Source organism: Poromitra crassiceps (assembly GCF_964638095.1).
Source record: "Poromitra crassiceps genome assembly, chromosome: 19".
In the NCBI taxonomy this organism is placed as follows: domain Eukaryota; kingdom Metazoa; phylum Chordata; class Actinopteri; order Beryciformes; family Melamphaidae; genus Poromitra; species Poromitra crassiceps.
The window spans coordinates 20,523,709-20,546,660 of NC_139646.1; the positions used below are offsets into that span (position 1 = coordinate 20,523,709).

General features: G+C 46.2%; 3 pseudogenes across 3 annotated transcripts; 1 reads left to right on the forward strand and 2 right to left on the reverse strand.

The window, feature by feature from the left end:
• Positions 1-11,109: 11,109 nt before the first annotated feature.
• LOC310794249 (26S proteasome non-ATPase regulatory subunit 3 pseudogene) lies at positions 11,110-12,646 on the reverse strand (annotated as a pseudogene). Its single transcript has one exon. The product of its transcript is annotated as a 26S proteasome non-ATPase regulatory subunit 3 pseudogene (transcript).
• A 2,498-nt stretch (positions 12,647-15,144) lies between these two features.
• On the reverse strand, positions 15,145-16,747 carry LOC310794248 (uridine-cytidine kinase-like 1 pseudogene; annotated as a pseudogene). The gene has a single exon. The product of its transcript is annotated as a uridine-cytidine kinase-like 1 pseudogene (transcript).
• Positions 16,748-17,742: 995 nt separating this feature from the next.
• LOC310793945 (ubiquitin domain-containing protein 1 pseudogene) lies at positions 17,743-18,474 on the forward strand (annotated as a pseudogene). Its single transcript has one exon. The product of its transcript is annotated as a ubiquitin domain-containing protein 1 pseudogene (transcript).
• Positions 18,475-22,952: the final 4,478 nt, after the last annotated feature.

A 22,952-nucleotide genomic window follows, 5' to 3' on the forward strand; every position in this document is an offset into this window, starting at 1 on the left:
ATCAGTGATGTCATAAACCACTGTGACATCATCAGTGATGTCATAAACCACTGTGACATCATCAGTGATGTCATAAACCACTGATGACATCAGTCCTTATTTTGGATAGAATAACATTACAGATCCATTGGAGATTAAAATTTTGGTGTGCGACTGCAAATCATTAATCACTTTTTTTTATATATATATTTAAAAAATGTATTTGCCATTTTTACACATAACATAACAAAGACAAAGAGGAAAAAGAAAAAACACTACAGGACAAGACAATAAGAACTAAAAATATAAGATATAATATATATATATATATAAGATATAATATTGGGATGGGATGGAGGGGGGGGGGGGTGATGCAGGGGTGTCAACCTGAGCCCGCCTTAGCATACAATGGTATTTGTACAACAAAGATGTAGCAGACATTTGACATGGGTTTCATTACCGGCAAAAGGCAATATAAAGAAAGAAGGTACAGAGCAGAACAACACAAAACAAAAAACCCTACATACTCAGGTTAGGAACTTGCGAACAGTATCCCAATGGTCCTCCTCTAGACCCTTATCAAAGTCCTTTAACAGACAGGCTGCACACTCCATGTTTAATAAGTCCAGGTATTCCTCCAACCATGAGTCCCTGGAGAAGCAGGTTGGTTTGCGTTCCTTCCTATTTAAAATAATTAGTCTCTTAGTGGTTAAACAAGCCAGTGTCCAGAGCCGGTCAACAGTGACGTTGTTATTGCCTGTTTTTAAGCCCAACAGACATACTATAGGACATACAGAGAAAGGAAAATTAAGAAACTTCGACATTAGGGCTATTACATCTGACCATAATCTTTTTACGGCTGGGCAGTCCCAAAGCAAGTGTAGTAATGAACCTCGATTGCCGCAGTTATGCCAGCATAAGTCTTGACATTTATCATCCATTTTTGATATTCTAACAGGAGTGATATATGCTCTACAAAGTATCTTGAATTGTATAATCCTGAATCTAACACATTTAGACGATCTTAAAGCTGATCTCCAGATTGTACTCCACTGAGGGGCAGTCAAGCATACATTGAGGTCGTGCTCCCAGGCCTGCTGAACAGGAGAATATGCATCGGGACAATAAACTATAAATATTTGAGACCACACCTCTTTTCAGTGTTGTTTTCTTGAAAAGCTGGTCCCACTCTGAACAAGAGGCTGGCATGACTCCCTCCTCACATTTCTTGTTTATGATAGAAGATAATTGTGCGTATATTAGAAAGGAGGAGTCAGTAAGGCTAAATTGATTTTTAAGTTCTTGGAATGAAAGCATATTATCTTTAAAAATCTGACCAACTGTTGTGATGCCAAGCCTCTGCCCGGTTTTATTACTTAGAGTACCACCTCCTGCTGAGAGGATGGGGTTACTCCAAATGGGGCAGGATGGGAGAGCAAGCCCCACAATATTAAATCTCCTATGCAGCTGCTTTACAACAGAACAAGAAAAGCTGATTATGATATTTTCTAACAATGGAGGTGGACTAGGACAGTACCACAGTGATGCCAAGGAAATTGTTTTACATTTAGACATGATGGATTTCTCCAACCAATCCCAGCTACCTACCACAGAGTCGGGTTTGTAGGCCCAAGTCAAAGGATACTTTGCATTATATGAAAGATCATACTGGAATACATCAGGGACTCCCAGTCCTCCCCTCGATCTGGGTATATTTAGTTGCTTGTAAGCAATTCTGGGTTTTTGGTTATTCCAGAGGAAATTAATAAAAAGAGATTTAACGTCTTTAAACCAGTTCTGCGGGATTCTAAGGGGAATAGATTAAATTATATGCGTAAGTCTTGGTAGAACATTCATCTTCAGTATCTCTACTCTGCCCCATAAAGACAGTGGCAATACTGTCCATCTGTTAATGTCATCCGAATGCGAATCATTAATCACTTGGTGTGACACACTGATTGACAAGCAAAATTGACAAGCCATTGAAAATCGCACTTCATATCTAAAAGGTTGCTGACCCCTGCTACATACAATACCTATACTGAAAATATGTGCAAATGACGTACAAAATGCAGACTTATTTGACAGAAATAGACTGGAATATTTGTGCGCTGTTGGACTTTGAGTTAGATTTTTTTTCCGTTCATCAGCATACTGTGAAATTAAACATTTCAGGAGTAGACTATCCTGTGGGACTGAAATTTCTATAACATGTTATTGCTTCCATAGAGACATATTTTTGTTAAAGATCACAGCACTGAAGAGACAACAGATGGCGCCACTGAACTATGAATGACTTTGATCTCCACCCTGCAGCCTATGAAGTAAATTGGATTTCCTCTATAGTTCTGAACTGACTTGTATAAGCATTTGCTAAGTATTGATACAAACTGATAACATACCGGTAATAATAATGATATAAATGTTCAGATTTTCAAGAAACGTGTTTGCCTCTCAGCACCAGTCAGATTCTAATCTCACGGTCACAACACGGACTGTGATAGGTCATCTGCCTCTTGGTGTTAGGGTCAGGGTTCAAAGGTCATTGAAAGGGGAGTGAGTGCAAAGCTCCATGTGCATCAGTCAGAGGTCAAGACCAGGTCAGACCTGTTTTGTGCTTCTTGAAGATTGAAAATGACTTCAGTACACAATGAAGTTTGAAGTGTGAAGTGTTTAAAAAAAAAGCAATGAAAAAGCAGTACAAATAAGAATAAAAAAGGGACTAAACAGAGTTATGGGATAGTGCTACTCTGAACCCTTACTGTGCTGGAAAGGCGAGTCTGAAGAGATGCGTTTTTAGTCTATTCTTGAAAATGTTGATGGAGTCAGAGTCACAGATGGAAAGATGGAACGCTTGGTCACCCAGGGTGGATCTTTTGGTGCCGGGGATGAGCAAGAAGTCCGGTGTAAGAGGAACGGAGTCCACGTGAGGGGGTGTATCGCTGGAGTAGGTCAGACCGGTGAGGGGCCAGACCGTCCAGGGATTTATAGGTGAGGAGGAGGACCTTGAAAGTAATACAGTGTTTTATGGGAAGCCAGTGGAGTTGCTGCAGCGTGGGGGTGATGCGTTGCCAGGGTTCGGTCCGGGTGAGAAACCCGGTGGTGGAGTTCTGCACATATCGGTGCTGGGTCTTGGCAGGAACCCCGTATATGAACTCCCTTGCAGTAGTCCAGACGTGAAGTGATGAGAGTTTGGGCGGAGGTGTCGGAGAGTGAGGGGCGGAGACGTGAAGTGTTTTTCAGGTGGTAAAAGACAGACTTGGTGACTGGTTTGATATGGGATTGGAAACAGAGCGTCGGGTCAAGCGGGGTTGAGCAGGACCCCAATATTACGGACTTCAGAGGAGGGGCAGATGGAACAGTCGTCGGTGGAGAGGATGACATTCTATGTGGTGTGGTGTTACATAAATAAAGTTATTATTATACGTGCATGTCCTCCGAGAAATCAGGATGTGGCTCTGAGGATTTAATCGACAATGGTCTGCACCGTTGCTTGTAGGCCGACCTGCAGTTGAAGGTTGATTGTAATCATCATTGAGTAGTCAATTAGCCCAATGGTTCTCAAAATCTTTGACACATATAAAACAAAATGTCTTCACAACCCCTGAATGATTTCCCTTTAATTGAATTAGCAGAGGTCCACAGGCTGAAAACAATTGAGTATTTAAAAATTTAATTAAATAAAATTAAATAATAATAAAAATAACAACAACAACAACAACAACAACAACAACAACAACAACAACAACAGCAACAACAACAACAACAACAACAACAACAACAACAACAACAACAACAATCTGTATAGTATGTTTTTCATATCCCATAAATCATCTTGAGTTGAGCCCCCCAAACCCCAAAAGAAAAAAGTCTCATGACCCCCTGGGGGGGTTCTGGCGTAGCCAACAGCTCAGTTTAGATGACAGCTGGACTGCATGAGGTTATCCTCCATGTCACAATGAGTCTTCAAGGACCAGATCATCACTTGTGACAGCAGCAGGGTTTGGGGTTTGAGTCTCACTGCAGCCACACACACCCTACTGAAATAAGGTCTCTACTGTCAGCCACCCATGACCATTCCTCTTCTATTGACTTAAAACCAGAGGAACATACAGTCTTTCTATTGACATGAGGAGAGGATGCACGGCAGACTAAAGCCATAGTAGGAAGATCTGAGTTCATGTCAGCAGTTATGTCAGCGTTTACGAGGGGAAGAAGCTGAATGGATGTCAGTGTGTGTGACCTGATGAAAGAGAGGCTCACGCACCCTTTCACTCTCCCCTTCTGTTGCCCCACCATCAGTCTCTCCCTCTCTCTCATTCCCCGCCGTCTCCACGGCGACCTGCAAAACAGCATCCCAGCTGTGTGCGCCTATGCGGAATGTTTTACCAGAGGAGGCTGACATTTGCCACTCAGTAATGTAAGTATCACCGCTTCTCCTCTCTGAGATGTGAGCAATGCATCCGTAGCTCAATTGATCCTGGCATCTTCTCCCATCATCCTTTCTATGACATCTTTAGGAAAAGTCAAGTACCAGCAGCATTGTATTGTTTTATTCAACAAAGTTATTGCACATATTACTTTCAAAAAGGTCTGGTCTTTTCTAGTTATTAAACAGGTCACAGCTTTTAGTACTTTTTCAATCTGTCAGCTTTTGAATCTTTTGAACTTTTTGAGAAATCACAGTTTAAGTTTGACAGTTTTGTCAAACCGTCATAATGGGATCATGGAGCCGCAGCTTTGAGTGTGTGTTGTCACAATTCACTTTTAAAACTTTCCAGGCTATATGTTTTACGAAATTCACACATTAAAAACTGTGACAATTGGCGGAGCTGGTTAACCAACCAGTCTTTATACTGGGGAGTGAGTTTATAACCTACTTACTCGCTACCACTTGGGACTCTCAAGGACTCATTCACTCGGTTACACCTACACAGATCTATATTGGTAAATGGGCATGGATGGATCGGCCATAATGCTAAAGAGATATTGGGTTTGTAAACTTTTAGGTATTTGACATATTTTATACAGAAAACAAAATATCAATCTGTTCCTGCTTTTCCTCCAGTCACTCTTAGCATTTTTAATCTGCTCTCTCTCTCCAGCTATGGAGATCCAGGCTATGGGGTCAAGTCATCCGGTCAGTGGGAGTACGGGAGGTGGGGCAGGAGTGTCAAACTTTGGCCAATTCCTTATGCTTCTATCCCTCCACTTCCAAACACACACACACACGCACGCACGCACGCACGCACGCACGCACGCGCACACACACACACACACACACACACACACACACACACACACACACACAAACACACACACACACACACACACAAACACACACACACACACGTCACACACACACACACACACACACACACGCACGACACGCACACACACACGCACAACACGCACACACACACACACACACACACACACACACACACACACACACACACAAACCCACATACACACACAGATGCAAATCCACGCCCTACCCATTGTGATGTGATAAAGTGCAGAGTTCAAAGCGACGGGACGCCTGCTAAGCAGTCCATCGACGCTTACGCGATGCTGTGGTTGTTATTAGTGTGTTGGGGTTATGAATGATGGCATTATATATCAGCCTGGCTGTCAAACACTGGTGCAGCTATTTCATACCTCAGGCTAAAACACACTCTCTCACACACACACACACACACACACACACACACACACACACACACACACGGGGTAACACAACAAGACTGACCTAGTTTGCTCTGGTGCTGCTCACATAAAAGATGACCACCGCGGGGTAGAGGGATGACCATCGCGGGGTAGATGGATGACCATCGCGGGGTAGAGGGATGACCATCGCGGGGTAGAGAGATGAGCACCGCGGGGTAGAAAGATGACCATCGCGGGGTAGAGGGATGACCATCGCGGGGTAGAGGGATGACCATCGCGGGGTAGAGGGATGACCATCGCGGGGTAGAGGGATGACCATCGCGGGGTAGAGAGATGACCATGGCGGGGTACAGAGATGACCATCGTGGGGTAGAAAGATGACCCTCGCGGGGTAGAGGGATGACCACCGCGGGGTAGAGGGATGACTATCGCGGGGTAGATGGATGACCACCGTGGGGTAGAGGGATGAGCACCGCGGGGTAGAGGGATGACCATCGCGGGGTAGAGGGATGAGCACCGCAGGGCAATCTGGGAACCCAGAGTCTATTTCGCACTGAGAGTCACATAACAGTAGGCCTACGTCCCCATGAAACAGGCAACAAGCATCATTCAATGATCAGACAGCCAGAAATACATAAATAAACATGATCATATCTGAGCTAAAGGGATACAGTGCTTACTCTCACCTAACAGTCCGTGACAGACAAGTGTCATTGTCTGATATTATAGCTAAAAATCTGTATTGTTTTCCATATTCCTGTATTACTGTTCAAGGCCATGAACACTTACTCGACAGTATCTCCATACCAACTGCAGCCAGTGGACATAAAAGGCATTAGTATGCTGTGAGTTTGTTAATGCTGCTGGCTGTCCAAGGCAACCATGAATGATCGTTCCCTGCAAGCCCTCTTGTCCTCCATCCTCCCCATCCTCGTCCCGCCTGCTACTGGTGTGACATTTTCATGTCCCATGCCCCCCTCCACCGCTGGGACATGATGTCCCCTGATGATGTCCCATGCCCCCCTCCACCGCTGGGACATGATGTCCCCTGATGATGTCCCATGCCCCCCTCCACCGCTGGGACATTTTCATGTCACATTTGGGACAGAGAGAATATACTGAGTGCTTAGGAGGCGATTGATTTCGTAACACTCTGAAGATAATCAGTTTGTGTGCTGCTGCCGCTGCTGCTGTTGTTGTGGGCATGATCTCACACTCACAGCCACAGAAAACTCAACTTCAACAATGTGCAGATGGCTGCTTATATGGCTCGGGGGCAAAGCATATCGATAGTGAGAGGGAGAGAGAGAGAGAGAGAGAGAGAGAGAGAGAGAGAGAGAGAGAGAGAGAGAGAGAGAGAGAGAGAGAGAGAGAGAGAGAGAGCAGATTGTCAAACCATGTCCAGCGTGACACTCCACACTCCTCTCTGTTATGGAGATGATGGGCCTGTTATGGTTACACACTGTGCTACTGTGTGCTACTGTGTGCTACTGCAGCCTTGATGCATCCTCCTTTGGCAAGGTTCCCACTGCAACACCTGCCACTCATCATGATAAGCTGTGTAATGAACTCTGAGATAGGGCACCACTAGAGGGCACCACTACCTTACTGCATAGAAAATAGTCAACTGGCAACCATCCAGGCATCTTTCCTCAGCTGGCATCTCACTTTCACGTCACTTGAGGGATTGCATTGGCTACCTCTCTGTGAGTTAAGCCTTGGGTTTATGCAACCTTTCTCAAAACCAAACAAATACACTTAAAAATGCAAAAAACTAGTTCCGTTCTTGAACAGTTGACATTTTGGAGACACGTTTTATACCTGACAACAGTGATTTTAGTCAAACAAATGAGTCAAACAAAAAAAGTCACATTCAAATACTTTTCTTCTGCACACAATTCCATTGTTTCAGTTGAACAAATTGTGACCTCCTTGACAGTAAAATAGAAATAGATTATATAACCTACGTTTTCAGCATATTCCCTCAGGCCAGCAGAGAGAAAGGCAGTCTTTGTGTGGTTATATTAAGTCACTAATCTAGAGTCAACAGACAGAGGTTTTCTCTGCCTGTGGTTCTGTGGCGGCAGCCTGTTTGGGTGACGGCTGCTGCCATTGAGCCTGCATGCCCGTAAATGTCTTTTTGTGGTTTTCTTCTAATTCCCTTCTTCCCAACCCTGTGTGTGTGTGTGTGTGTGTGTGTGTGTGGGGGGGGGGGGGGGGTGAGAGAGAGAGAGAGAGCGTGAGAGAGACAGAGATATGTTAGGCTGTTGGAGAATGATTACATTGCAAATAATTGATTATTGATTGATTGAACTGAAACACCTCAATCAGTCTGCTCAATACTCATTGTCAGGCAAAAACGACTAGAAACTCGACACCCCTGTTACACCTATGAACCCCCCCCCCCCCCCCCCCCCACACACACACACACACACACACACACAGCTGCTTATCAGGTAAGATGGAGAGGTCAACAGCTCGTTGGGTGATTCATGAGCTCTCTGAAGGCACCAGCTGAACCTGCAGCCTCAGGCCCTGTATCATCTTTAGTTTTGCCCCTTTTCGACCTGGTGGATCTCAAGGTTTTTGTTTTCCTATTCTGTTTATGTGTGTTTGATAGCAACCAGCTCAGCTATTTTGTAATGGAAACACATGATCATTTCTCCCCAAAATAGAAATTCCCAATAGACTATAATGAATGAGAACCATTGTAGAGGATTTATGTCAAACTTATCTTTCTGCTGAAAATCCGGCCTTCCCCCTTCTCTCTCTCTCTCTCTCACTCTCTGTTTATCCCTCTATCGCTTTACCAATCCTTAGCCCTCTCTCGATCTCAGCCCTAGCCTCTGAAACATCATCTTGGCGTCTTGCGTTTGATTGTTCAAAGTGTTTTCCAGCAGGACAGTTGGGCTCTCAGGACTTCCTAGGAGAATGTTTGTGGTTAGCCAACTGGTGATTTCCACCGGGAAAACATTTTTCATATTAGCCAATAAAAGCCTTTGTACATACCGTATGCAGATAGGCACACCCTGCCCCACCACGGTTTTGTGTGTGTGTGTGTGTGTGTGTGTGTGTGTGTGTGTGTGTGTGTGTGTGTGTGTGTGTGTGTGTGTGTGTGTGTGTGTGTGTGTGTTTAGGTGTGTGCCTGTGTAAAGATACGGACATTTGGCGTTTGTTGTTTGCCTTTGTGTGCGTTCATGTGGGTAACAGTGGACCAAAGTGTCTGAAGCCATATGAGGACCCGGGAGAGGCCACCCACTCAGACCCTGTGGACTGGGCCGTTGACAGCCATTCCCAGTACTCCTTACCCAGTCCAACCGTTTCCCAGCCAATTTGGACCACTCCACCCTGATCCTGCGAACAGGCTGCACAGTACCTCTAGTTCGTTATGGAGTTCATAAAATAGTTGTAGACATGGTCATGCTTGTTTCAGCGCCACCCTGACCCTGCCTCATATTCATTCACACCGTGACCTGGGAGCTGCCCAGTAAAGCCACAGACTTCTACTGTTAGACACTGAGCAGCTCCACTGGAGGTTTGGGGTTCACCGTCTTGCTCAAGGGAACCTCAGCAGTGGTTGTTGTGGGAGAAGAGAGAGGATTTCTTATTCTCTTTCTTAAATGAATCTGACCCTGTTTCTGCTATTCTGAGCAAACACAAAATGTAATAAATCAGATGAAATAAGTAAGTAATAAGTAATTTTGTGCAATCAAGGATGGAACTGGTCTGCTGGGGAAAGGGGATTATCTACAGTATGTGGAAACTGCTTTTGGCTGCACAGCATAACCTAATAATGCATATCTGATCTGCTCTGGATGTGGAAACTGCATGTTAGTTCATCATTCAGATCTGATCTGCTCTGGATGTGGAAACTGCATGTTAGTTCATCATTCAGATCTGATCTGCTCTGGATGTGGAAACTGCATGTTAGTTCATCATTCAGATCTGATCTGCTCTGGATGTGGAAACTGCATGTTAGTTCATCATTCAGATCTGATCTGCTCTGGATGTGGAAACTACATATTAGTTCATCATTCAGTCTCTGTGATGTTGCTTCTAGAGGTAAAGCCTCATTTTGGCTCGAGCCGTTTCCTCTGACTCAATGTAGCCATCAGTGTTATCTGAGGGTCAACTACCACCACCCTCTCTAATTTGTAAAAGTGTGTGTGTGTGTGTGTGTGTGTGTGTGTGTGTGTGTGTGTGTGTGTGTGTGTCTAATTAGTATACAAGCGGGCCGCTCCCATACGTCTACCTATCCATTTCCCAGGAAGTCTCTATCTGTGCCATCAGCTTGAAAGGTGGTGCTGGTGCTTCACACCACAGGCCCAGGTGAAGCCGGGTGAAGCTCTTCGTCACACCTGCCCATTATTTCTTCCCACCCCTCAGGTGATGGTGGAGATATGCAGGGCAGCGCCGCAGCAGGCCCACCTGAGTGCAGCCTCTGGCTAAAGGTCAGTGACCATCCCACTGTTGACAGAGGAGGTTCTTATACAGTAGAGTAGATTGTTACCTCCACCAAGGCCGAGGCTAGTTTTCAGTGTCATTCAGTGTCATCGTTATGGAGGGGTGGGGGGGGGGGGGGGGGCCTGGGCCGACTTTCATGAAACTTTGGTGGAAGGGTGTAGCATGGGCCAAGGAAGAACCTATTATATTTTGCCACTGATCCGAGTCAGACTGACCTCATGGTTTGATTTTGTATTTTTATTTAACCTTTATTGGCTCATAATGCAGAGTTACAACACACAGCATGTCTGGACTGTCCTGCACAAAACTGATTGAGCAGTTTTTTGATAGTCCACACCGTTTTGAGATTACGTTTTGTGGGTGGGACCTATCATTATCATCAGTATATAAATGGGTCTGTCCCACTGATGACATCATCAGTGATGTCGGAAATTGAATTTCTGGCAGATTAGATGCCTTGCTGCACATTGCTGCCTCTCACAGGTTGGCATTGGATTGCCGTTCGTAGGGATTCTTACTACAAACCAAGTATGAAATGAAGCAAGTATGCGGGGAAAAGTACAGAACACACTCGGTGTAAGTAAAAGTAAAATACTAGTAGGCTATATATACTAAGTTAAACACTATTTAAATTAAAGTAATGTTTGATTTTTTTTAATACGTTTTAGACTACAAAAAATATTTTATTTTTTTCAGCCCTGCCTACAGTCAGAACAGACAATCATTAGGCTATAGGAGAGTATAGATACAGTTTTAAGATGCTTGGGAGGCATGGGAGCTGCCTCACAAGGTTAGCTCTTGACAGCCATGACCATGAAAAGACAAGCAGCTTGTCAGCATCCACACATTGGTTGAGTTTACGATTGCTCGGTGCTATAAGAAACAAATGGACTTCTGCTGAGGTGTTGAAGAAAGGGATTGGTGGTGGATTAATGATCTGTTGACGGCAGCATAGAAACACAGAAAGCAACAAGAAGCAGGAAGCAAGAGGGAAGTTCATGGGAAACTGTCGTCATTATCTTCTGCCATTTATTTGGCAAATTCCAGGTCCTGCTGCTGACGCTCCTGCTGACTCCAGGTCCTTGTTGTAGGCTTTGGGAGGGAACCTCATTGCCTTGACAGACATGTTGTGGATGTCCAGGCAGAAGGAGATTCTCTGGTGGAAGGCCAGCTGAGGCTCTCTGGTCCCGTAGATGTCCATGGTCTCCTTGGACTGGACAATGCCCCTCTCATGGTTAATACTGGCCTCGATCACACCGTCACGGATCGCCTTAGCCACAATGAACATTGCGTCCTCTGGACTGTCCAGCTGCAGTCTGGAAGCGATGTCAGTCAGTGAGATACAAGAGTAGGACAGACTGATCATACGCACACCGGTCTTTATGACATTGTGTCGCAGTCGGATGATGAGTGTGTACGTCCTGTCTGTCTGGTAATTCTCTTCAAACTGCTCCAGGGTCTGGTTGAACCTGGCCAGGTTACCGGTCCTCACCGCCTGTGTGAGGAGGAAGTAAGGCCTGAGGGATCTCTTGAACGATGGCTGTCTGAACTGCAGTCTGTCTGGAATCTCGCCCAGCAACAATTCCACCACGATCAACAGCTTATGGACCATCTGTTTGAAGCCAACTGCTGTGTGCTGCGGAGCTTTCCTCAGGGCGTTGGTGAGAGTCCTCCGGGCCTCAGAATACTCCAACTGGATGGCATTAATACGACCAGTGTAATAGAGGTACCTGGCCCACTCATTATTGTTGGCCAGTTCGGGGAACACAGACTTGGAGACCAGCTTCTCGGCCTGGTCGTACAGGTTGAACTGCAGGTAGTTCCTCAGCAGCAGGTTCAGTAGGACAGCCTGGCCGTCAGCGTCGTGACGTAGCGTGGCTGTACGCAGCCGGGTGTGGAGGAAGCTGCGGATGGTGTCTAGCTGGTTAAGGAACTCGTAGACCCGAGCGTGGTAGTAGTAACACTTGGCAGCTACCAGGTCCAGCGCTCTGCGGTTCTGAGAGCCGATCTTCTGAAGAAGGTCATCTGACACGTTCTGGGCCTCAGTGTATCTATTGTTGTTAGTGAGATAGACCACCAGGAGTAGCTGCAGGTAGGCCTCCACCTCAGGCAGGAGAGGGGTGGAGGCTGCCTTCCCCGTCCTGGGTGGGAACTGGATCTCACCCTCCACCATCTCCATGGGCTCTTCCAGAAAGCCCAGCAGATAGTCCTTGGCATTGGCGTTGTTGCTGTAGAAGGCAGAGATGGCCTTGTGCAGCACGTTGGAGTTGAGCTGGCGGCTGGTGGATGGCAACGCTCGCACAACACGCAGCACGAAGCGTGGCTCCTGCCCCGACACTGCTTTCTCTATCTGTTTCACATGCTCATGTATGTCCTCGAGGGTGAGCACATCGAGCTCCTCGGGGGGCTTCACCACGTTAGCCGCATCTTCCTCTGGCATCTCCATGTCCTGCCGCTCTGGGCCCGCATCTTTCTTCTTGTCCGCTTTGGGGTCCTTGGCTTTCTCATGTTGCTTGGCTGTTGTCTCCTTCATATTGTATTTGTTTCTCTCAGCAGAAGACTGGCCGCAAGGGCACTACTGTACTATAGCGATGTCATTATATCACTGATGATGTCATAAATCACTGATGATGTCACAGACAGTGATGATGTCATACATCACTGATGATGTCACATAATATAGTTCTTAGTCTTGCAGTGCCAGCCATAGATGATCTACGACGTCTGGAACACAACTCTCAAAACGCCCGCCTCCCAAGACAAAAAAAAGGATGCGTGACAGACATATGAATTGGCCAACCACGGACCTCGTGGGCGGTGCATTCGAAAAGCCTATCGCTACTTTTTAGTCGCTCCTTTTATCGCTTCATAGTTCATGGTAGGGGAGTCGGAGGAGCCGTTGAGCAACGAGGGAGGTGGGCGTGCTGACATGAGGGCCGAGAGGTCCAGGAACATGGAGGTCGAATAGGAGAGCGAGGTGGCCGGAGGGAGGAAGATTGAGGAGGGAGCGGACCCCGAGTCTGGAATTTGTGTAATATTCTGTGAGGCAGCAATGTGCCGCAAGGCATTCAGTCTGCCAGAAAGTCATTAGAAGAAGACAGCATGTAGGGAAACAGTGGATGGATAAATCCAGAAGGAGGCAGTAATGCAACATAAAGGATGCCAACTGCCATAAAACACCACAGAAGAAGAAGTAGATACCTCATTGATCTGTGGCTCTTACCTCAATGTCACCGCCATTGATAAACAAATGGAAGTGAACGGCGACGCTCAGTTTTTTCTGGATAAAAAGCACAATATTCTTTATATTTCTCATCCGATTTCATTATGATCATATTCACCTTGAAACAGAGAAAAAAAATCTAAATAGCTAATGTTAGTGCATATATGACTGGACAAACTGACACACAACCAGCACTGCACTTCGCTCATGTGACTTATACTACTTGTTAGCTAAAATGTTAACTCTCCTGTAAGATAAGATAAGTAGGTTACTGCCATATGTTGTGAGCTGTTTGTCATGTGGCATGTGCTTTTTCATGGACAATAAATAGCTAACGTTAGCTAACTTAGTAGGTACATTAATTTAGTAACGTCCGCTCCTCTGGTCTCGCTCCGTTTAAAACGACCCTACTTTAGTACTTTTCTATACATGTAGTTAACATTAACAATCAAAGATACAGTAACTACAACTTGTCACCATGTCAGACTAGGCATACCCTACTGCCATAAATTCGAGGCGTACTTGGCCGGGAGACTGGCAATACTACAAGTCTGACCAGGGCTGCCAACTCTGACGCAGAGACAGGAACGGCACAAGTGCATTTTCTCATGTAGTGAAAAACAAATTGATAATTGAAAATAAGACTACACAGCGCAGCGCAGCACTGTGTAGCAGCAGAAAGTGAGAAATATACACACTAGGTTACAAAATCTATTAATACCCGGTATATTGTAGCCAGGCGCGGACTGCATAATCGGGCACGTCGGGCAAATGCCCGGTGGCCTGGCCTGGCCTGGCCTGAATTTTTTTTTTTTTTTTTTTGTGCTCGCAGTCAGGCCACTCACTGAACAGCAGGCCAGGCGCCGCCTACTGGTTTACTAGTGGTTTTATTACTTTATTCAGGGTTAAAGTGGGTGCATCTCACTAAAATTGGACTCGGCCCAAATTGGGCTTCAAACGGCCCAAATTGTGCTTCAAACGGCCCAAATTTGGCTACAAACGACCCAAATCTGGCTACAAACGGCACAAATCTGGCTTCAAACGGCCCAAATTGGGCTTCAAACGGCCCAAATTTTTCGCCGCCGCCCTTCGGACGCCGGCACGCGCGTTGGCCCGTATCGGCCTGGCCTGCTTGGTATCTAATGCCCGGCCTGAATTAGGATCCCAGTCCGCCCCTGATTGTAGCCTACAGATTTTGTAGCCTATTTCTCGCTTTCCCTGCAGCCCTGCAGTTTAGCGTCGATTCAAAGCAGCAGCCTACAGCGTCTCTTCCTCCGCTCTCCTCACGTGCAGGAGCAGGATCCAGGAGTGAGTGAGTTACTATGGTTACCAGGGATGCTGTGTCTCTACCACCGAAAACAAGCCGCACTCCAAGCTGAAGTCAAAAAGCTGCCCTGGAACGTGTCATAGGGGCTCTCAAATTAGGCGAGAAAATGATAAAAAGACGGGCACGCTAGAACGTCTGGATGTCAGTGAGGCGTCCCAGACACCATGATGCTGGTCTTTCATTATGTCACACTTACAAGAGGTAGCCTAAAAACGGAGTCTTTCCCAACTTTCATATTCGTGCCTGAGGCTGGAAATATGTCGGCCGCGACCAAAACGTGTTAATATCTGGCTGAATTTGTGTAACTGGGACCGGCATTAAAGCGACGGTTGGTCTTTTATTCATAATACACAACACTGGCATTTTAGCCTACACGTCTTGACTGGTGAGACTGAAATAAAAGAAAGGCATCTCTATCTTCTCATCTTACTATCGGGAAGATGGCAAATAGGTGAATCTCCCAAAAATGTTGGTGTTCCAATCAGTAACTGGGCTCATCCGTGTTGTCATTGCTCCAGTCTGGGGGTGTGTATGTCCCAAAATATCGATCCCCAAAACTTCGTATGCCGGCGATGATGTTCGTTGACCTTCTTGTCGACAGCAGTGGTGATGATCTTGACCTGCGGGAAAGCGTAGGCCACTGAATGGACTCCCATTTCTGCCATCAGCAGGGACACCAACAAGATCTTATCCTCCTGAACATCATGGTCGAGCAGGACTCGTACAGCCATCATGGCAGCAGCTCCAGTGGACACAGTGCAGTCCATCAGAATCACATGATCTTCATGATCAATGTCCGTAGGTAGACGCAAGTAGTGAAGCTCTGGTTCTCCCGTGTCCTGGTTGGTCTGGATGAGGATCTTGCCGATGCGGACATCTTTGCACACCGCCCTCAGTGCCGGTTCCATGGCCTCTCCTGCCAGCAGGATGGACACACCTGTGATCTTATTGCCATGGAAAGTCCTGCCTTCATAATCCTCTCCCTGGGGGACTATGTGGACATGCGAGGGGAGGAAGGAGAGCGCTTGCTCAATCAACAGGCGCATCAACCACTTGGAGTAGAAGATGAACTCATCGTGGCTGGTTTCCTTGTTTCTGATGATGGTGTGCATGGCCTTCACCTGGGGTGTGCTCTCCAGAACACTGAGGGTCTGCGGGAGGGTCTGCGCTTGGTGGGCTGATGCCAGGGCCGCCCTGACGCTGAGCTCGCGCTCCTCCAACTGACTGTGGACATGTTGAACGATCAAATCGATGGCCACCATGTTGCCGCCACCACGTGGCACCACAATGTCAGCCAGGCGCATGGTAGGTTCGATGTACTGCTCAAAGGCTGGCTTAACAAACTTGTTGTACTGTTTGATGACGCCCTCGATGTCTCGACCCCTCTCTGTGACATCCCGCCTCAGCCGCCGCACCAGGCGGATGTCAGAGTCCGTGTCCACGAAGATCTTCATGTCCAGCAACTGCAACAGCTCTTTATCTGCGAAGGCCATGATTCCCTCAAAGATGATAACACTGGCTCCATACACTGTTTTCCACTCTTTCTGTCGCCCATGTGTTGTGAAGTCATAGACTGGGATCTTCACACTCTTGCCCATTTTGAGCTTGCGCAGTGTGTGCTTCAGCAAGTCAAAGTCAAAGGCGTCGGGGTGGTCAAAGTTATAGTCGTTGCTGGCAGCCAGATTCTGTTGTTCTGTGGACAGGACCTTGTAAAATGAGTCCATTGAGAGTAGGACGACCCATGGGACATCTAGAGCCTCTATGATTTTCCTGGCTAGGGTGGTCTTTCCTGAAGCGCTGCCGCCACACAGGCCAACGATGAAGGTCTCTTTGTACTGGGTTCCATGTTCATTGTACCAGGGAGGGCGTCCAGCGGTGTAGATGGTTCTCTTGGAGGTGCACAGGAGATGAGGCTCAGACTTACACTGGCTGGTGGTCCTTTTCTTTGGTGACAGTCCTGTGTTTACTGAGGGGAGGAGGAGCTGGGATCGGTCCAGCGATCCCTCACCACCTCCACATACTGAGGACGTTTTCTCTTTGCTGTCCATCTTTGAGACCCTTCCTTCCCTGCTCACGGCAGACATAGATTTTTCTGTGTTGACAATCAGCTGTTCATTTGGGAGTTGAGGCCGGGGCACCATGGTGCTTGTAGTCTTATCGCCTTTCAGCATTGATGTGGCTGCAACAGCACGACTGCCAGTGAGTGACATGATCAGTTGACATCAGTTCACTGGACATTGTGACATCATCAGTGATTTATGACATCATCAGTGATATGATGTCATTACTTATGACATTATCACTGATGACAATATCACTGATGACATCACAACTGCTCGCATGACATCACTGATGACCAGTCGTGGAAATGGCCAGGTTTTAGGGTGGTTTCACACTTGGGAACCGGCAGGGAGGAGGGATCCAGACGATGGTTTCCGCCCCTGGGCTGAAATCTCTATTAACGGAGGACCCCTTCACGAAGGTGAAGGCACATTGCTCAGGAGGGATGAGGAGCTATATAGTGGTGGGGTATAGTGATATAGTGACCTGGCCACAGGCCAAGCTGTCTAGAACTGTTCACGTATGATATCATTGGTGCCCTGGCCACTAGCCACGTATGACATCATCGGTGACTTTGCCACTCGGCCCCTAGTGGCCGCTTATGACATCATCATGACCTGGCCACTCTTTCGGCCACGTATGACATGATCGGCGACCTTGCCACTTTCTTTCAGCGACTTGAAATGAGCATGCGAGGCCCACAATTTCTAGTCCGTTTAATAAACAGAGGATATCAGAAGAAAAAGAAAAAAGTATAGCCTCTGCAGAGGATTTAAGACATCACTGATGATGTCTTGTCATAAATGACTGATATTTATGTACTGTATGTATAGAATTGGTGATCTCACCAGTGATGTCACTTGAGCACTTGATGATGATGTCATCAGTGATGTCACTCGAGTCATTTGTGATTAATCAGTGAGTGATGTCATCAGTGATGATGTCGCCAGTGCTGTCACTCGAGCAATTCCACAATCTTACTACTATAATAGGGTGACGAGACTGTATTTATGGGACATTGATGGGAGGCTGTTTTGGGAGGAATCGGATCGACCGACAAGACAGCGCCCGAAGAAGGACGGCAAGGATAAAAAAACATGGAGTACGGAATGAGCCCCTGAAGAAGGAGCTTCCAAAATGGAAGAGTGAGCACCCGATGACAGAGGGCCAGCTGCAGAGTCAGAGGGATGACTTTTGGGATACTGCACCAGCTTTTGATGGCAGGAAGGAGATCTGGGATGCACTCAGAGCGGCGGCCCTGGCTGCAGAGTGCAGTGACCTGGAGCTAGCACAGGCTATAGTGGACGGAGCCTGCATCACACTGCCTCACGGCTCTCTAACAGAGAGTTATGATGAACTGGGCAACCACTACCAGCTCCCAGACTACACTTTAGCCCCGCCCCTCAACTTCATCTGTGAAAAGACCAATGAGAGTGAAGTCAATGAACATACAGAAAAACAAGCTCCACTCCCTCCACCCAAACAGGAGTTCCAGCTGCGGGTGCGGTTGTCAACAGGCAAAGACTTGCGCCTGACAGCCTGCATGGCAGACTCCATCTGGAAGCTGAAGAAGCAGTTGGAAGGACAGGAGGAAGACATGGACGTGTCCCATCAGAGGTGGTTCTTTTCTGGGAAGCTCCTTACCGACAACACCCGCCTCCAAGACACCAAGATGCATAAGAACTTTGTCATCCAGGTCATTGTCTACCCTCCAGCCATAGTTGAGGAGAGAGGGCAAGGGATGGAGTGATGAAAAAGGACAACCAGAGAAGGGGACAGGGATGGGGTGGAACAGCGGTTCCCAAACTTTTCCGACTCATGGCCCACTTGAAAATCTCAAAAATGTTCTCGGCCTACATCCAGTACAGAGGCCTAATAATGCGTTCTCAGAGCAATTTTTATTTGAACGATAAAAGGAGCTGTCCATCAGCACCACACAGAAATCAGAGGGGCTGTCATTCAACAATGGACAAATGCATTCTCATACATAATACACATGAAGTAAATTATTTGCGAGTGGTTTTGTGCCTGCCCTGGTATCCGGTCACCTGTTTCACTCTCCATGAGTTTGCTGTGTGTGTTTCAGATAATTCTTGTTGTGATTTGGCGCTATATAAATATGAAATTGAATGAAATTGATTGTTTTGCATAACATGTGTTGAGAAAGTTTGCAGTCATGATCAATTCCAAAAAACAGACGCACATTGTGTGTAACATGAGCTTGCCAGTATGCTCCATTAAAAAAAGTTGAATTCCTCAGTGAGATTTCTTTACCTTATGTTGTCCCTTCAGTATACACCTCTATTCTGCCATCATGTCTGATGCAAACAGCTCTCAGGAAATTGCAAACACTGCCACCATGTGGTGAAATGGACATCTTATGCATGTCTAAAAAGTCACATTTCGGCCTTACTTAGCTAATCTGACGCTGCCAGATCTGGCAGAGTCAGGTTATTAGCCTACTTATCGTGCATTCCTTTATAACTGGGAACTGGTAATCTTACCGGTTCAAAGTTCATGAGCTGGGACGTGACGTCACTAGAGCTGGTATTTCCCATTCCAAACTCGTAGGAGCCTCAGCAGCCCCGACGTAAAAAATCCAAGATGGCTGATCCGCGCAACAACAGTAGTTATAATCGTATAAATGCTATTTAGCACTTCTGTCTTGTTTGTGTCTCATTAAATCAGCTGTACACACAGCACAGCCTACTTCTATCTGTGTGGACATGAGGCAGTGTTTGTATGCGCAAAATGCCACGAAATGCCTTGTTATCAACTGTTATTGCTAACAATGGCTAGCCTGGCTAGCTAGTGGATCGGACCAGTGAACAGTGAACTTCCCAGCTCAACTTTTCTGCAAATGGAATGTTAACAAAACGGATGTGACGTCATTTAGCCTCCACATCCCAGTTATTTTGCGATAAAGGAATGCACGATTTAGCTTCACTCTAAAATAACATGAATATGAGCTTTCTGTAAGAGGAAAACTAAAAATACAACAATATACACAGCATGCTCAGCACAAGTGATCAAAAACAGGGGCCACAGCTGTAAAATTAGTATAAAAAAGAAATACAAGAGGGAGCACAGACGGAAGTACAGAAGTACTTGTTCAAAGATACAATAAAAGAAACTGAATACAAAAACAGTGAGAAAGCATCAAGCATCAAGCATTGAACCCCTCTTTAAAAAGGTGAGTTTTTAGCAGATTTTTGAATGACTCCACAGAAACAGCAAATCTAAGAGGCAGAAGGGCAAGGAGTTCCATAATTTAAGGGCCAAGGCCTCGAAGGCTCGGTCGCCACGAGTCTTTAGGCGAGTGCGAGGTACCTGAAGCAAATTCACATCATTGCATCTAAGGGGACGGGGCAGATATATGCGGGTGGAGTAAATCAGTGATGTATGCAGGGGCCTGATAGTGCTTTGTAGGTGAGAGTGAGAATTTTAAAGTGAAATCTATAGGCTACAGGAAGCCAGTGAAGTGACATAAGCACAGGGGTGATGTGACATATTAGATCTGGTGAGCATGCGAGCGGCAGCGTTCTGAATAGCCTGCCCCCTCTTTCCTTCTCTTCACCCCCCCTCCCCACCCCCTCTATGCCCCGCAGGCAAGGCCATACTTTATGACTGTTCCTCAGAAGTCTCCTGGCCCTAATCCTCCCCAGGCTCAGGAGACAGAGAGATACTTTGATCCTCACTTCTCCACCGTTTGTTCCCACATATTGTGCCCGCTTCAGGAAGAAAAGGACAGGGTTGAGAGAGAGAGAGAGAGAGACGTTGCCAATATGAAAACGAGACATACGTTCACCAATGCCAAGATGAACATCTTTGTTCTTGAAGTCAGGGTTGATTGGACTTTGACTCCTGGATTGAAGTCTCTATGCTGTTATTCTGTATCACGATGAAAGCAGGAGAATGAAAGGATCGAGAGAGAAGCGGAGGAGCGAGATGTATGATATGAATTCCCCTTGAGGAGGACAAGCGATCCTCCCTTATCAAAGCCAGTGGGCAAAATCGTAATTTGTGGTGGAACCTGCGAAGATCAAAATATTCATAAAGAATGATATCGCTGGGAGAGAGATATAGCTACTACCGCTTTGATCTCAGTGACTGGCGAGAGCAGCTGACAACTTGCCCACAAGATGTTACAATCAGAGGAGGGAAAGAGGGAGGCAGGCAGATTCCATATGATTCCTCCTAATGTTTGGATGTCTTGGACTAAAGCATGTCTGACATTCTCTGGCAACAGCCTGCTGTGAAGTTTAGCAAGTGGGTTTTGGTGGGAGTAGAGAAAGAGCAGAGGAAGGATGAGAACCATGCACAAGTAGACAACATGTTTGTATGTGCGTGCGTGTGCGTGCGTGTGTGTGTACACACTGCACAGTAAAATGTGTGTGTGCCTCAGTATCCAGAGGTAGTAGAAGTACTCAAATGCTTTACTGAAGTACTCATCTAAAAATATACTCAGTAGAAGATGAAATACTCAATTCAAAGCATTTTACTCATGTCAATGTATAAAAGTGAGTGCACGGTCTTACATGTACTTAAAGTATCAAAGTAAATGTATTCCTCTGTTATGTTCTAAAGTGGTTTTCTGTTGAGCGTTCCTCTGCATCACAGAGTGAGTAGAAAGTACAGATTTTTCCTTTGAAATGGAGAGGGGAAAAGTCAAAAGTCTACGAAAAACTAAAGCAAAGTACAGATAGCCTACTTGAAAGTCTTACTAAAGTACTGTAAAGTATTTTTTAGTTACTATATCCATCTGTGTGTCTGCGTCCCTGTATGTGTCCACTGACTGCTGTCCATATGGTTTGGACATGGCTATGTGATTGGTGATCCTTATTTCTTTGTGCCAGGAAGACAATACCAAACCCCCTTGGGTGAGAGCATCTTGATGGAATCTGGATCCCCGCGGAAGCCAAGCTGGCACCTGACGGCCACACAAAGCCGGGGTCAAGAGGTCCCCAGTCAAAGGTCAGGAGAGGTCGTCCCGACGTGGAAGTGTAGAGGAAATAATGGTGAATCACCTCAGAACATGTTGTCTCCTTACTAAGTGGCGCACTCATCGAGAGGCTGGAGAGGAGCTGCCACGTACTTTATTTGGGCGAGAAGGTAAAACGGTTTGACTGATTGAGGCTTTCACTTTCGAGGAAATTCACGCTTTTCTCTCTTTGCCGATGTTTCTCTGTTTCTGTCTTCTCTCTCTCTGACTCTAATCATGTCTCCATGTTTTCATCTTTCAATACCAGAGGAAACCAAAGACCCAAAGCAAAAGAAAGGCAAACGTTTAAATTGGTCACAGAGGTGTCCATACCTGACTCTAGAATTTCATGAGTTAGACACTTTAGACTTGAATAATGGCTGCTCTGTCTTATTCTCGGCCTTTCTCTACTTATTTTCATCACTTTTTTCTTTTCATTATCCTGGCAGAGAAGTGCCTCAAAACAGGCATGCAGAGAGAGGGCTGGAAGGTTGGAGAAGCCAGATTGTGACTGGATGGTTGCCGGTTTAAATCTTTGGACTGGGTCAGACATTCTGGGCAGGGAAAGTGAACCGGAAATGATCTGCCCTCCAACACCAAAACAACCACCACTGGGCAACGCTTATATTTTGAATCCGCAAACATTGTTCATTTCGGAGTTAAGAAGTGAGCAAATCATAAAGCAGCAGCGTGTCTAGTCTGCAACAGTTTTGTTATGTCTCAACGCTGTATATGTTAATAAGAATACATACTGAGAGAACAAATCATATTAGTATCAGCATAATGTGTTGAAAGGTAGCCTATACCACAAATGGACGCACAGTTGAAAGCGACACTTCCTTTGTCCTAGCGTAGGCAAGGCCCTTTGTGCTGCACACCCAGAGGAAGGGAAAAGGATGCTTTATTTGGTCATAAAGGGGCAAAGCATTGTGGGCTCTTTGCTGGGTCAGTGCGCGGCTTTCACTCCACAGTCAGGCCCCTTTAGGCAGACCTGAATGAAGAGCATTTACTAGCGTTGGTCATTTATTTCTTTTATGGTGCTGCAGGGGTCAAAAAAACAAACACACACAAACAGTACAGCTGCGGGACGTCCCACTGCTCTTCCTGTGCTGCTTTTGAGAACTCTTTACTGGGTTGAATTATTGTTGCATTTGTTTTTATACACGAGAAATACATGATATACATTATAAATGAATTGATGAGTAAGACCTCTCTGTCTCCTGGCTGGATCTCGGCGGGTTAAATAA